At 32.4% G+C, this 15981-nt stretch overlaps 1 non-coding gene and 1 pseudogene across 1 annotated transcript; both read left to right on the top strand.

The window, feature by feature from the left end:
• Positions 1 to 6871: 6871 nt before the first annotated feature.
• Positions 6872 to 9112, top strand: LOC112027318 (L-type lectin-domain containing receptor kinase IX.1-like; annotated as a pseudogene).
• Positions 9113 to 12393: 3281 nt separating this feature from the next.
• On the top strand, positions 12394 to 12466 carry TRNAE-CUC (transfer RNA glutamic acid (anticodon CUC)). The gene has a single exon. It is a non-coding gene; the product is annotated as a tRNA-Glu (tRNA).
• Positions 12467 to 15981: the final 3515 nt, after the last annotated feature.

Raw genomic sequence — 15981 nt, 5'->3', positions numbered from 1 at the left:
CAATGACCAAGATTTGAATATGAATTGGTGCGTGATGGTCACAAGCCATGTGGCCCCATGAAGATTTCGTTAGCTCCATTATGATAATCCTTCCATTCGATTAAAATTATGTTCCCCAAAGTACTACCTTTAAAGGTATGTTTTCCCCTGGATCACACATGGGTGTGAAAGAAGGGTTAGTTCAATGTAATTCCTTTAAAATTATATTTTCCACAAAAAATTACCAATTTTCAAAAATTCATTTTTAAAGGCAAGATTAGTAGGTGCTCCCCTGGATTAAACATGAGATTTTCAATTTATCTTTACATTAACTCTTACTAATCATGTGTTTTTCAAATGGTTTTCAAACTAAAGCTAATTTGTTTCCTCTAAAATCAAAATCATCAATATCTAAACACATGTATTATTCTTGATGCATGTAAGATATCACGGGACATATGCCTCTGAGACTAGGGAAGTGTATTCTAAAATGACGAAAATACTCCCGAAACAACCAGAATGACCAAAATACCCTTTGAAACCTCTAAAATGACCCAATCACCCTTAAAATATCTAAAATGACCAAAATATTTGAAAATTTTAAAATGGCCAAGATACTCTTTAACCTCTAAAATGGCCAAAAATTTCATTGTAGAGGATTTAGGGTTATTTTGGCCATTTTACCAATTTCAAAGTATTTTTGTCATTTTAGAGGCTCTAGTTTATCTTTTTTCTCATTCTAGAGGATTTGAGGGCATTTTTGTCCTTTTAGTGATTTTGGGAGTATATTAATAATCATTTTGTGAGGTTTTTGGTCATTTAAGTAGTTTTCATGGTATTTTTGCTCATTCTATATGTATTTTGGTCATTTTAGAAGCTTAGGGAGTATATTGGTCATTCTACAAGTTAAGGGGTATTTTTGGTCATTTTAGAGGTTTTTGGGTATTTTGGTTATTTTATAAATTTTGAGGGTATTATGGTCATTCAAATGGTTTCGGCTGTATTTTTGTCATTTAGAGGTTTCGGGGTATTTTTTGTTATTTTAGAGGTTTTATGTTATTTTAACTCATTTTAGAGGTTTTGGGGATATTTTGATCATTTTAGAGATTTTGGAGTTATTTTAATAAATTTTTAGGTTTAGGGATATTTTGGTCATTCTAGTGGTTAATGCTAAAAATAAAATAAAATAAAAACTGTCCAACCTGATCCAAGTGAGTTGGGTTGGACCCCTGCGATGGATTGAGTTAGGTTGCATTTTTTTTAACATAACCATAATGGGCCAGATTGAAAAAAATCCTTAACTCGAACCACATACCTATCTTTAATTGATAAAAGAAAATTAACATTTTTTTTAGAGAAATGATATGTTCATAATATTTTCACAACATTTTTACAACAAATCTTAGGTGATAGATTGTTACTAGTTGTTATTGTTGGAGCAAAAAAGTAATCTTAGTGTTAGGTTCAAATTTGAACCAATAACAACTAACCACCTATAATTTGTTTTAAAAATATTATAAACGTAGCACTTTTTTTTAATAGATTTTTTATATAAAAATTGGTCATTAAAAAAAAAAAGAAAAAAAATCCCTTTTCATTTTTTTGAAAAAGAGTCTCTTTTTCAGCATTGGAGGGAGAGTTTCCCGCTCCAATATTGCAATTGTGGTCGCCTACAAATTGAATTGAAATCCCATGATCCCATTTTTTTTCTCAGTCTAGTACCTATCACTAACACGCTCTATCTCTTGCTGAACGGTTGAACCTGTACACTATACAAAGTTCGGACCCATTGCTAGCCCATTGCAAGTTTAACACTGATCGTCTCTCCTCTACCACTGGCCAGGTATTTTTTTTTTCACTCAATTGCTCTATGATTCATATTTTGTTTATTCTTTCATAAAGTTAAAATGAGAAAATAAAAACAAAAAGCATCTAAAAAAGGCTGGAGCTGTACCTAACACCTTTGATCCCACAATTTTTCGATTGAGAAGCAAATTTTTTTTCTTCTTCTCAAGTTCCAAGAACAATAACAAGAAGCCATCGCATTAGGCTGTTGCAAACACCATCAATTCCTATGTTTTTCTTTCCTTTACTTCTTTACTTCTTGCATTATTTACGAAGCTGTTAGCTATGTAACATTTAAAGTTTTGATCCTGATGGAAATTAGAGATGAATGTAGCGGAAAATAAGTTTTAAACGGATCTATTTCATTCGATATTGATAACACGTACTAAGTAAATTTCAGAACTTGAGAACAAGAGATCGTACCTTGAAGCGGTGAATTTCAAAACAAAGATTGAAGCATTTGGAACTACTTTTAATCTTCACTCCAATTCCACTAACGCCCAAGATGTGTGGTCTCTCAATTGGTAACAAAGGGATGACTAGTGAGTGACAAAAACTCACATGCACACCATTTCACAATGATGTTTCTTGCATCTAAAAAATCTGAACCTTTTTTCCCTTTGTATCTAACCAATTTATCTAATTGGGCTGGCCTATTGGGCCTTACCAATTGGGCTTAAGTGTGTGGCTTGGAGTGGGACCAAAAGGGACCAATAAGACACTAGCTCCAATGGGCCTTGGGCTTTTCTATCAACTCTTGACAAGTCCAAAGTTACCATTAACTATATTTAATACCACTATATAAATATAGTTGCACTCTAGGTCTTATCTATAATTATATCCCATGACTTTATTATACATGTAACCCCTTCATAAAATATTCGTAGTAATATAAAGTCATTAATGTAGACTGCTACTTTGTAAATTACTACATCTTAATCCTTGAGTACTTGGTTTAATCCTTTAATGTTATTCATTATATATTTATGAAATCCAATTTCATAATATATACTTTAGTCTTACTAAAGTGGTTAGCCTAACTTTCTGAATAACAAACTCATTAAACTTATCTCAAGGGAATACTTTATATCTCTATTAAGAGACTATAAATTCCATCTTGAGAATATATGTTCCATCAACACTAAATGTGGCTGCCCAATATACTGAGGTTTTGACCGTTACTTTAGATCTCACTCCTGATATATTAAAGCAACCTACACCTTATGATCAGGTCCATGAGTTCATGCAAATGTAAGTCGTGAGATTTATTATTCATTTGACAGTCTTTAGGAGAATAATAAATCTCACAGCGGTCCAGTTCAATATGTCTTAACTCTTAAAACATATTAACACATCAACCAGAAGTCACCACTTCCATGATCAAGACAAATCATCATGATTGATATGTTATAGTCTTCGCAGATGAAATGCCCAATTTATCACCGACTATGAACTATAATTCTAAGTTTACAAAGAACTTGTGATTTATATCTTTTGTGACTCTTCACATAAATCACATACTATGTATCTCATGACTATGTGATAATGTCCGAATATTCATGTTACTATTATTTTAGATATTAATAAAACAAATTTATTAAACATAATATTAAGTCATACATAATGTCATACACAATGTCAAACTTAATATCATACATAGCATCATACTTTTTTTTTTTTTTTTTTTTTTTTTTTTTTTTTTTTATTTATTTAATGAGAATGTTGTCACATACCTTTTTTTTGTTAGATTGATTTTTTTGGATCCTGGGACTTTTTAATATTACTATTTTCTTTTTGTTACTAGTAAAACGAAAGTTTCTCCTAGATAGGTTATTGTTTTTCTGTTTTAGGGGGAGTAGAAGAAAAAATTAGTTTTTTTTTTTTTTTTGGATTGAGAAGAAATAACTAAGTTATAAAATAAAAACTATTTTATGTTCCTACAAATATTTTTGTTTTATTTTTAGATGAACAACACAGTTTTTTTTTTTTTTTTTAATCAATACCTTGGCTAGATAGGCTACATTCTAGAATTTTAGATCATCACAACTACATGTTTTCTTCTTATGTGTTGTTATTACTTATTTGAGTATTGAGTAATAAATGTCACATGGAGAAAAATATTAAAACATATATAAGACAAAAATAATAATGGGGTGAATTAATTTACATTCTCTCTTCTTTTTTCTTTTCTTTTTTTTTATTTTTAACTTCATGATTATTTTCCCTCTTTGTATGAATTCTTAAAATTTTACGGTTGTCTTTCATGTATGTCTTACCATGTAGTAAACATGATACTTCGTGCACTTTAAAAAATAAGTATCCACATCATGTCTCATCCAAACTTAAGAAGTTGAAATAGGGCTCATGGGGCTCGGCTGAAAATGGATGATATTATAATACTGTTTTGAATGATTGACTTATCAAATAATTATTTGAATATCTGATTTGTAGTGATGGTTAGTCCTAACTTTTGGAGTTGGATTGTATTTCTGGTCCTCAGCTATAAAGTTTCTTTATGTAGTTGCAAAGTTGTTTTGTCAAGGTAACCATGGAAACACAAACACCTCATTTCTTTGTCTTCTATCTTCTAAGGAATTTTGTACTCTACAGCTTATTTCTACCTTTGTCTTAAAAAAAAATAACACTTAATTAAGTTCTCATTGTGAATGAATTCAACATAGATAATTGAAATTGAATGAAAACATGTCATGCTGATTATATAATTCATTGAATTCACCAAGCATGTTTACAATGTAGGTTTGGAAAAGACAATTTATCAAAAAAAAAAAAAAGTTTTGGAAAAGACAATTTTACAATTTTTTTCATAGAAAAACTTATTTATGTTTCATTTGGATTTTCAATTCTCTTTCTGTGTTCATCAATTCGTCTTGATTCAGCTATCCATGAATTTATAACTCCCAAATTATTTTGTGTGAGCCTTCCAACTTAATTAGTGAAGTGCAAGTGATGAAAATGTTAATGGTTGTATAATTATGCTTGAGTTATATGTTTGGAGATAATAAAATAAGTAAAGGTTTAGATTTTGTGTTAGTCTTGTTATAAATGAGTGATGATAGAAGTTTTGTTATTTTGTCCCACTGTTTTCATTACATGCTACACTAGCTACTTTTTTATAATAATTAATACATAATACACTACTTATTAACTTATAAGCATCTATAAAGCAAGAAGTTTACTAACTTATATCCACATCTATGGTATTTTTGAAAAATATAAATGTTAAAATTTTACTTGAATGTTAAAACTATTTCGTAAGTATTTTTCTCATCTATTTTAGTTGACCTTTACATTGGTTTATATTCTTTGTTTCAGGTTAAAATGTCACATGCCTTGGGTTACAGTTTTATAGATGATGTCGAGGGGAGATATATTTTATTGCAACAAGTTTTAGCTTGGCAACATATCTTCATGAGGAATATGTTATTATTTGATTAGTATTTGAGAGAATAGATTGGAACTTAAATTATGTTATATGATATTCAATTTGGGTATTGTTTTTCCTTATTAGTAGTTATTGATTGAGCAGTTATTATGCTTATATGTGTATTTGTGATTGAAAACTTGTAATGTGCGGGATTGTGTTTTATTATTTTCCATGAGGTACCCATGTAAAATTCAAAATGTAAATTTTATAGAAAAATCCAAAAAAATGTAAAATATTTTTAGCGACGACAATGTCATGGCTAATATTTTATCATATCATTAGTGACAACAAAAAATATCATCGCTAATATCCAATTTTTAGTGATGACATGTTTGTAGTCACTTATATATCATTATCAGTGACAACAGCAAGTGTCGTCGCTAGTAATGACATATTAGCGACAACAAAAATGTCGTCGTTAATAATAATCTACTAGCGACGACAAAAAAGTTCATCACTACTAATGAGCTAGTAGTGACGACATTTCGTCTTGGGTTCTCGAGTTATTTATAACGACAATTGTCACTATTAGCGATGACTTTGTAGTCGTTAATAGTATTGTATTTGCGACGACATTTATATCATCACTAAAAAACTTTTTAGTTACCACTTTCGTTTAACGAAAGTTAGCGACGACACTTTTCATCGCCAATATAATTAGCGACAATATTTAAAGCATTAGTGACGACTATATGTCGTCGCTAAAGACCAAATTTTTTGTAGTATATATATGAGGGAGCTTACCCTGAAAAGTAAGCAATTTAATTCACTAACACCTTACTGGCAAAACAGTTGGTAAGTCAAGTCACGTATTTCAGACCCATGCTCCCAAGGATGGAACCATGCTAGTTTATGAAATTACCAACTTTTTGAATCACCACAAGCATGATTTGTGTTAAATTTGTATGCAAGGTTGGCTCCTCATGCTAATTTTGGACCCAAAAAAAAAAAGTTGCACTCTTTTTGTCATTTTTTGCAAACTTATTTCTCGGCCTTCCTAACGTCGATTTGACTCAAACAAAAATTATGCTAATTTTGGACCCAAAAAAAAAGTTGCACACTTTTTGTCATTTTTTGCAAACTTATTTCTCGGCCTTCCTAACATCAATTTGACTCTAACAAAAATTTACTGAAAAGTGTGAGACACAAATTTCTCTTTATAGCTTTTGATTTTGAATTTAGCAAGTTATGAGCATAGAAAAATGATATAAAACACAAGTTTTGATAATAATAAAAAATAAAAAATAAAAAAATAAATCTCACAATTTCTCCTCTTTTGTCTCTTTGGTTATTCACAGAGCCTAGAACAAAAATATGTCTTGAAGTCACAGTGTTAATAATATATTGCTTGCCAGTTTATTCTCCATAGTTGTTCGGTAAATGGCTGTAATGATGACTAATTTCATACAGGGAAATGCTATTCAAAATTAATTTTGACTGGCAATACTATGACATTTGAATGTAGTTATTCAAAATACTATGACATTTGAATGTAGCTATTCAAAATTAATTTTGACTGGCAAGCATAAATGCTATACATTTGAATCAATTAATTTTGACTAATTTCATAAATTTGAATGCTTGCCAGTTTATATTTTACTTTGATTTATAGTACAACTGCAATATCTATCCCAACCACACCTCAAAGTTCCATTAATGGTTGTTCTCAACTAAAGTTTCAATAATGGCTGTTTACAACCTCACGATCAAACAATTCCGATTTCCACAGCTTTTGATCCTTTTTTCTCTATTTATGATCACCAATTTCTTCTCTGCACTAACCCCATTTACAAGTGCTGTATCCTTAAACTTCAGCTTCACTAGTTTTAGTTCTCCAGACCCTAACATATTATATGAGAACGCTTACGCTGATGAAGACCGAGTCATTCAACTCACGGGCCTCAAAAAGAAATTATGGATTAATGGTCGAGCCACGTATTCCAGACCCATGCACCTGTGGGACAAGGACTCCGGAAAGCTCACAGATTTCTCTACCCATTTTTCCTTTGTTATTGATTCGCAGAATGGAACTTATGCAGACGGGCTGGCCTTCTTCCTTGCACCTAACGGCTCCAAACTTTCTGACACTGCTTTAGCTGGCTATCTGGGTCTCTTTATCCCAGGGTCAAAGACGGGAAAATCCTTTTGTTGCAGTGGAATTTGATATCGTCCTCAATGAACAATGGGATCCGCGACCGCTTTGGGCTCATGTAGGTATTGATATCAACAACATGACATCTGTTACTTATAAGCCATGGTTATCGAGTGATATTTCTATATTGGAAGGGAAAACAAATGAAGCTTGGATTAGTTACAATTCAAGCTCAAAAAATTTGAGTATTGTCTTTACTGCTTACAATGTTACTGTAAATCAGTCGCTTTCTTATATTGTTGATTTGAGAAATGTCCTACCCGAATGGGTTACTTTTGGATTCTCAGCTTCAACAGGAGGTGCTTCTGCTATACATACTATTAAATCTCGGGATTTTAGTTCAAGTTTGGAAATTGATAATAACAATACCATCCCTAAGAAAAGGAACACATCCGTGTTAGTTGGGGGGTTCATTGCGGGGGGATTTATTTTGGTTGGTGGGTTGACCATGGTTCTGTTTGCCTTGTGGAAGAGGAATCGGAGTGCTAACGAAGATGATCGCGCCCTTGACGAAGAGTTTAGAAGGCAAACAGGACCGAGGAGGTTTACATACGATGAATTGGCTCGTGCGACAAATGATTTCAACGACAAAGAAAAACTAGGCCAAGGGGGATTTGGTGGAGTTTACAGGGGATTCTTAAGGGACTTTAACTCCATTGTTGCTGTTAAAAGGGTATCACAAGGGTCTACACAAGGGATAAGGGAGTATGCAGCAGAAGTAAAAATCATCAGCCAATTGAGACACAAGAATTTGGTACAACTCATTGGATGGTGCCATGAAAGAAGTAGAGGACAACTATTACTTGTTTATGATTTCATGCCCAATGGAAGCTTAGATTCACATCTTTATAAAGAAGATACCTTATTGGTGTGGGAAGTAAGATACAAAATTGTACAACAGTTGGCCTCAGCCTTGCTTTACTTGCATGAAGGATGGGATCATTGCGTGTTGCATAGAGATATAAAACCAAGCAATATTATGCTTGATTCAAATTTCAATGCCAAACTTGGGGATTTTGGATTAGCTAGGCTCGTGGACCATGCTAGAGCATTACGAACTACTGATTTGGCAGGTACCAAAGGCTATATAGACCCAGGATGTGTCACAACCCGAAGGGCTAGTAAGGAATCAGATATCTATAGTTTTGGAATTGTGGCATTGGAATTAGCCTGTGGAAGAAAACCAGTCAACCATGAGGCCCCAGAAGATCAAGTAGTCATGTTGGAGTGGGTTCGGGAGCTCCATGGAAGAGGAATACTTCTTGACGTAGCTGACCAAAGGCTGGGTGGACATTTTGATCAGCAACAAATGAACTGTTTGTTGATTGTAGGGCTTTGGTGTGCTCACTCCGAATATGATCATAGGCCTTCAATAAAAGAAGCAATTCAAGTGCTCAATTTTGAAGCTCCATTGCCTCTTCTCCAATTTGATATCCCCAGGTCATCACATCATACTCCAACAATGAATGAGACTACATCTTTGTTTTCAACCTCCAATGAATGATACTAATTCTACCAGATGACAACTCCAATTCCTCATAGTTTAAAGCACACTTTGTTGCTTATTTACCTGCATTGCTTTTGTTGTTAGAAGTTGAACTTGTTTTAATTGAACTTTCATTTAAAGTAAGAATGTTATATATATGTTGAATGAGTGCGGAATAAATGTAAGGAGTTTATTTTGAATTGTGTAATAAATGAAATTGACTCTAGACTTATTTTTTGTAATTACATATACTTATGCCACTTTGTTCATTTTAGACATGTTGCCACATTGATTTTAACTTTCCTTTAAAGGGTACGTAGTATAGGTGAAAAATTAAGCAATTAAACTATGTGTACTTCTTTAAAGAATCAAGAGTAACTGTTAAGTCAGACATGCACGAATTCAATGGCCAAGATCGATCACCCTTGACCAAGCTTGGCTGCCCAAATCGGCCATCCAATGCACAAGCTTGGCTACCCATCACTAAGATCATGAGCCACCAAACACCTTGGCAACCAAGACAACTTGGCAGGGAGAGAAAGAGTACATAAATTAAAGGTTAAAAAAAATCTTTTGGAAAGCTAAGCTATTGACATTACTGTTGGAAGTATAGCTGTAGAGTTTTTGTGATTTAGAAAATTACAGTAAATAGTACTTTATAAAGTTCTTGATTAATAGCATGAATCCTCTAAATTTTAGCTTTTTTCTGAAAGAATATAAAAATTAAAAGCTCTTGGCTTATAGGCACTCTTTTTCTTTTTCTTTTTTTTTCTAATAAAGAGCTTTACAGCTCTTAAACCTCTTTTCTAGTTGTGCGTATATGATGGACCATACTCTATAGGACTCTGGAATCGTATAACTCTACTTCATAAGTTAGATAGTCGAATTAAGATTTGAAATATAGTATATAGACCATACTTACTTGATAAGGAAAATTGCCAAGGATAGTCTTTGCAATTGCAGAACCAAATGGGAAATCTTTCAAGACTTGCTCTATGTTAATAGCTGCCCCTTGCAACTTATCTCCATTTTCATCTGATACATGGATTGTTACCACACGCTTCCTTTACTGGAAAACAAATTAAAGACGTTGCCCTTAGAATATTGTTAAGAATATTTTTAAGATAATAGCAATGCTAGAGTTACTCCAAATTTCACTATATAATCCTTATAAATTTATGTGTCGATTTTTATACACAACAAAAAATGTACTAAAGAAATATATTTATTACGCTATTTATGTGGCACCAATCACATTGACAAGTCAATTTATAATAATTTTAATATTTTCATCAAGATAATATATTATGATCATTCACATCGTTAAATCGCTTTATAACAGTATAGTAAATGTACCATGCTATTAATCGAAACTGAATTCAAGTCTTAAGATATTGCCTTTAGTATGGAAAGAAAACTCCCTCCTCTAGTCTCCTAAGTTATCAAAAGAGCCTAGAACAGAGTTGTTTCTTGTACTCAGTACCCAGTGTTAATAATATGTTGCTGATTTATTCTCCATTGCCGCTTAGTAAATGGCTGTACCGAAGCACTTGTAATTTCTATATTAATTTGCTTGTCGTCGGAATTCTGTACAACCAAACAAACAAACTTAAGTCTGATAAGTACTAGTTTCATACATTTGAATTCTTAATTTTGCACCAATACTACTGTTCTATAGATGAGACATAAGCAGTGTGTCACTGGCAATATCTTGGAAATCAATAAAAATAGGAACACAAAATTTTCATAACAATTGAGGTGGCATGCTATGATTGTCGCTAATAAAATTGATGTTAGTAGAAACCTCATGTAAAAGTGATGTTCCAATCACAACTTTTCATGTCAATGGAGTTAAAAACTTGATATCGTTCACATTACTGGTAACTAGTAAGAACTATATTTAGTATTTACCTGAAGGATTAGAATTGAGAAACTGGATGGTGAAGTCACAACAAATCCACCCTTCAGAAATGACCAACATCCATGCTTTTTTTTGCTAAACAACAACATTATCGTTCACCTAGCAAATAAGATGGCTGTCAGCCTTACAAGCATCTGCAATGACTATAGGAAGACTACACTAATTGAAATAAAATACTCCACAAAACCTGATTGCATACTTTGCAGCCTCATGGGCAGCAGTATTGCAACATCTAACCCAACGAAAATTACAATTCAAAAAGAAATTACGAAGATCAAGTATATTAATAATAATAGTAGCAACAGACCAATCATGCTGCAATTCAGATATGATTAGGGGGTCAAAACAGGACTTAGCATTTCCTTTGATGATGATTTGCTGCCAGTTTTCACTTAGAGCTAGCCAGATTGCCCAGAGCACAGCTGCAGCTTCAGCTTGCAGTGGTGAGCACCATTCATGCATTTTAGCCCAAACTATAAGAACCTCTCCATTTTTATTCCTAGCCACCACTGCCAAAGCAGTGACATTTTCAGACACAGCAGCGTCCAGATTGAGTTTAATCCATCCCTCCTCTGGCTCCTCTGGACCTTCCCAACCATTTAAGTTGTTGTCATTGGATACGGTCTTTTCCTTAGATAAGGTCGTAGCATATTCCATAATTCTCTTCTCTATATATTGGGTGGTTTCCATATCCATGCTTTGCTATGACAGTCCCTATACAGTCATATGACACATCTTGTGACTTCAGGCTTGCCTTTATGAGAGCTGATTCTGCACCTTGTATCGTGACCCAAACTATTAAGCACCAAATATAGTAATGCCAGTGTGAGATTCAAGTAACTTTAACCCACCAGTTGATTTGGTAGACAGCCGTTTCAATTTCATTTATGTCAGGCCGTAAAAGTGAATTTGTCCACAATAGCCAATAGGCATGGTTAAGGGCTGAGCTTGGCAGCATGTGAAATTATTGGTACAGTTTTTCTTTTTTCTTTTTTTTTTGAACAACTTATTCATTATTCTATAAGCAAAGGTAATAAAGGAAAATAAGCTCATTCAAAACACACTATCTACCACTAATAGGGGCTGCAGGATTTTGGGCATGAATATGATGTTTATTGTATACTATTTATTGGGCTTGGACAGAAAGAAGCCCCAGAGATACCTAGAAATGTTCCTTGACTTCCTCTGTCATTTTATATGGTGGGAGTGTGAACTGTCAAGTTGGGGACTGGGAAAGGTGGTAAAAGTAATAAAAGAAAATAAGCTCATTCAAAACACACCATCTAGTATCTACCACTAATAGGCCCTGCAGAATTTTGACCATGAATATTGAAAGCTCACTAGATATCTAGGTAATGGTTTTTTTGTCATTTTATGTGTTGGGAGTGTCAAGTGGGGGGACTGGGAAAGGTAGCAAACGTAGTTTGAGACTATTGCTTGAGACAAGATTCTCCCCAAAAAAAAAAAAATTACTTTGAGACTCTGAGAGTTGAGATGATATTGAAGATCGAGGTAGTCCTGTATGCTACATATAAAGTGGAATAATAAAAATAATGAACCAACAATCCGTTGTAGTCTAGTTGGTTAGGATACTCGGCTCTCACCCGAGAGACCCGGGTTCAAGTCCCGGCAACGGAACTTTTTGATTTTGATTTTATTTTGCCAAAAGTTGAGAAGCAATTGCTATTTGCATAAATAAATTCCAATTTTGATTTTATTTTCCCAAAAGTTGAGAAGCAATTAAGCAATTACTATTTGCATAAATAAATTCTATTCCAAGAAACAGTAATAACTGCCCTGAGTGAGATTGTGCAATATGAAAGCCGGCCAAAATACAATACTTGCAGAACCACCAATGCTCCCTTTGACACTTACAGGCTCATCATCTTTGAGAATCCCTCCATTGTAAAGTGCCTTCTCTGGCTGCCCTTTACACTGCCAAACAAGTAAAACCATACATGAATTAAACATTTATTTGTACATTACCACTACAACATCTTAGAAGAAATCAAACAATTTTAACAATGCCCATGTAAAAAAAAAAAAAAAAAAATTGAACTGAATGGTAATTGCCACTTTTTTTATGTTTACTTCAGTGTAAGCAGTGTAATCATACAAAGGCCCGTCTGCAGTATAGAAGAAAGAGGAGTAGTTGTAAGGAAAACCCCATTAAAAATGAAGTATTTAAACCAAAGAAAGAGAGGTAGTGCGAGAGAAAGAACCATATGAAGCAACCCAGGGAGGGCCTATGACAAGGAAGAAAGCCAAGAGGCTAAAGCTAAAAGTAAGAGAAGGACTATCCCTCAGGTTAGGAGAGATGTGGGGGTTCACAAGGGAACAGTGGTCAAGCCTGAGAAGCCTCGTGCCTTGATCACATGTTATGCGAGAGAGGTTCTTGTGGACATACTTGAGTGACAATAGTAGAACTGTAACTCATACTTTTTGTGCATGACAACATTTGCTAGCTTTGTTAATGGTTGCTAAGTTTTTCATTCTCTTTTGTCACAGGCTTGGATCTTGATGCCCAATTAGATTTCATTCTCTTTTCCCAATTAGAGTTCAAATCTATTTTAATTTTGTGTACTTCCAACCCATTTAAAATTAAATAAATTATCTCAAAACCTTAAAACTTATAAGCAATGAAAATACAAAATTTGATTAAAAAATTTTGGCTATAATAAATTTGGATGAATTGTTAAATTTCTCTCTAAATTTTATTTATTTGTCATTTTAGTTTTTAAAGTTTTATCATAGTTTTGAAATCTAAACCATTCCAAGGACTTTAGAAGGAAAATGTTCAATATTTTTAAGTCAGACCGAGGTTCCACTGTGATGACGTTATAATTAATTTAATAATTGTTCAAAATATAATAAAAAAAATTTGAATGGTATAATAAATATATTAAATTAATACAAATAGAAAAAAAAATGACTAAAATAGTCCAAATAAATATAAAGACCACCTTTCAAATGTATTTTTTGTATCACAACTTTCATTATAGTGTTTCAAAAATCAATGCAATATATATTATCAATTGAAAAAAAATAAAAAATAATAAGAAGAAGAATATAATAATAATAATAATAGTAATAATCTGCCAATCCCTATTGTACACTTCCTTGTTACTGAGATGTTTGGGCTACTGACATGTGCTAAAAGCTTCTTGGTACCAGCATAGAAGATTTTGTGAAGTGAGTATAACCTAAAGCCCCCCTAAATTTCATCTTTTTCTAAAAGACTCTAGAATTTAAAGTAAGAGCTCTTGGCTACTAGAAAACTCTATCTTTTCTAGAAGTTGTGCGTAAATGATGGTGCTCAAGACTCATGCTCTACTCCATATGTTAGACAGATGAGTTAAGATTCGAAATATAGGGCCTGTTTGGATACAGCTGAAAACTGAAAACTGAAAACACTGTAGCAAAATAATTTTTAAATGTGTGAATAGTACCGTAGGACCCATTTTTAATGAAAAAGTTGCTGAAAAGTGAAAATTATGGATCCGTAAACAGTAAATTTGGGTTGAAAAGTCAAACTTTGCGGCTACTGTTCATTGAACAGTAGCCGCTACAGTACATAAACAGTAAAAAAACTGAAACTCGTGAAAAAAAAAAAAAAAAAAAAATAATTTAATAATTGTTTAAAATATAAAAAAAAAAAAATTTGAATGGTATAATAAATATATTAAATTAATACAAATAGAAAAAAAAAATGACTAAAATAGTCCAAATAAATATAAAGACCACCTTTCAAATGTATTTTTTGTATCACAACTTTCATTATAGTGTTTCAACAATCAACGCAATATATATTATCAATTGAAAAAAAATAAAAAATAATAAGAAGAAGAATATAGTAATAATAGTAATAGTAATAATCTGCCAATCCCTATTGTACACTTCCTTGTTACTGAGATGTTTGGGCTACTGATATGTGCTAAAAGCTTCTTGGTACCAGCATAGAAGATTTTGTGAAGTGAGTATAACCGAAAGCCCCTAAATTTCATCTTTTTCTAAAAGACTCTAGAATTTAAAGTAAGAGCTCTTGGCTACTAGAAAACTCTATCTTTTCTAGAAGTTGTGCGTAAATGATGGCCCTCAAGACTCATGCTCTACTCCATATGTTAGACAGATGAGTTAAGATTCGAAATATAGTATATGGACCATACTTACTTGATAAGGCAAATTGCCAAGAATGGTCTTTGCGATTGCGGACCCAAATGGAAATCTTTCAAGATTTGCTCTATATTAATAGCTGCCTGGCGCCAGGTCGAGCCCCCTGGCCCAATGTGTTTTTTTACTTATTATATTTTTCATTTTTGTAGTTGGGTTCTCTCTTTCAAAACCTTAGGCCCTCCTCTCCAAACAGTCTAACCTAACTAACAACTATCTAACTTAAAAACTTAACAAAAACAATAAAAGCATTCGCAAAAATGATTGTATATTTGTATTTTAGCAAAAAGATATTTTACCACCAAAGAACTAAAAAATTATTTGTTTATTGGAAAAGCTAAAACTAAATGTTTTGCAACTACAATAAACTAGTATAAATACCAGTTGACTATAGCAAGTTAATAAAAATAAAATACAATATTTTATTAAGATTATCTTTCTTCCTTCAATTAAAAAACTCGAATTCTCTCTTCCTTTATTATTCTAATAAGTTGCTTATATTATTTTAAATGAAGTGGTAAAAAAATAGAACATTTAATGTTGGGTATATTGTAAAGTGAGATGGTAAAATAGATAAAGTAGTTTTTTGAGGTACTAAAAGCTAAATTTTTTAGCACCACTACTGTGAATGCTCTAACTTCAAAAAAAAAAAATCATAACCAGTCTAATATTAAAAAATAATATTATTTTGTTTTTTTTTTTTTTTTTTTGGTCTTAAAAAAAAAGGGAAGCAAAAATCATACCTTAAAAAACCGTGTGTTAATTTCAAGTTTGAAGATTGAAAACCCACACGTACACAACTTTCAATTCCTGAATAAAATTTAAACATGAACAAAATTAATCAAACAAATGATGAAATGAACAAATAACAAAAAAAAAAAGTAAATGGTTTAGGCTTCTACTGTTAAAATGAAATAACCCCATAGTTTTATAATTTGAAACCCTAACTTCAAATTATAAAACTATGGGGTTATTTCATTTTA

The sequence above is a fragment of the Quercus suber genome, unplaced genomic scaffold (assembly GCF_002906115.3).
Source record: "Quercus suber isolate HL8 unplaced genomic scaffold, Cork oak 2.0 scaffold_5, whole genome shotgun sequence".
Taxonomy (NCBI): Eukaryota; Viridiplantae; Streptophyta; class Magnoliopsida; order Fagales; family Fagaceae; genus Quercus; species Quercus suber.
Note: the sequence above shows the minus strand (reverse complement) of the source record. Positions and strands in the feature narration are given on the sequence as shown.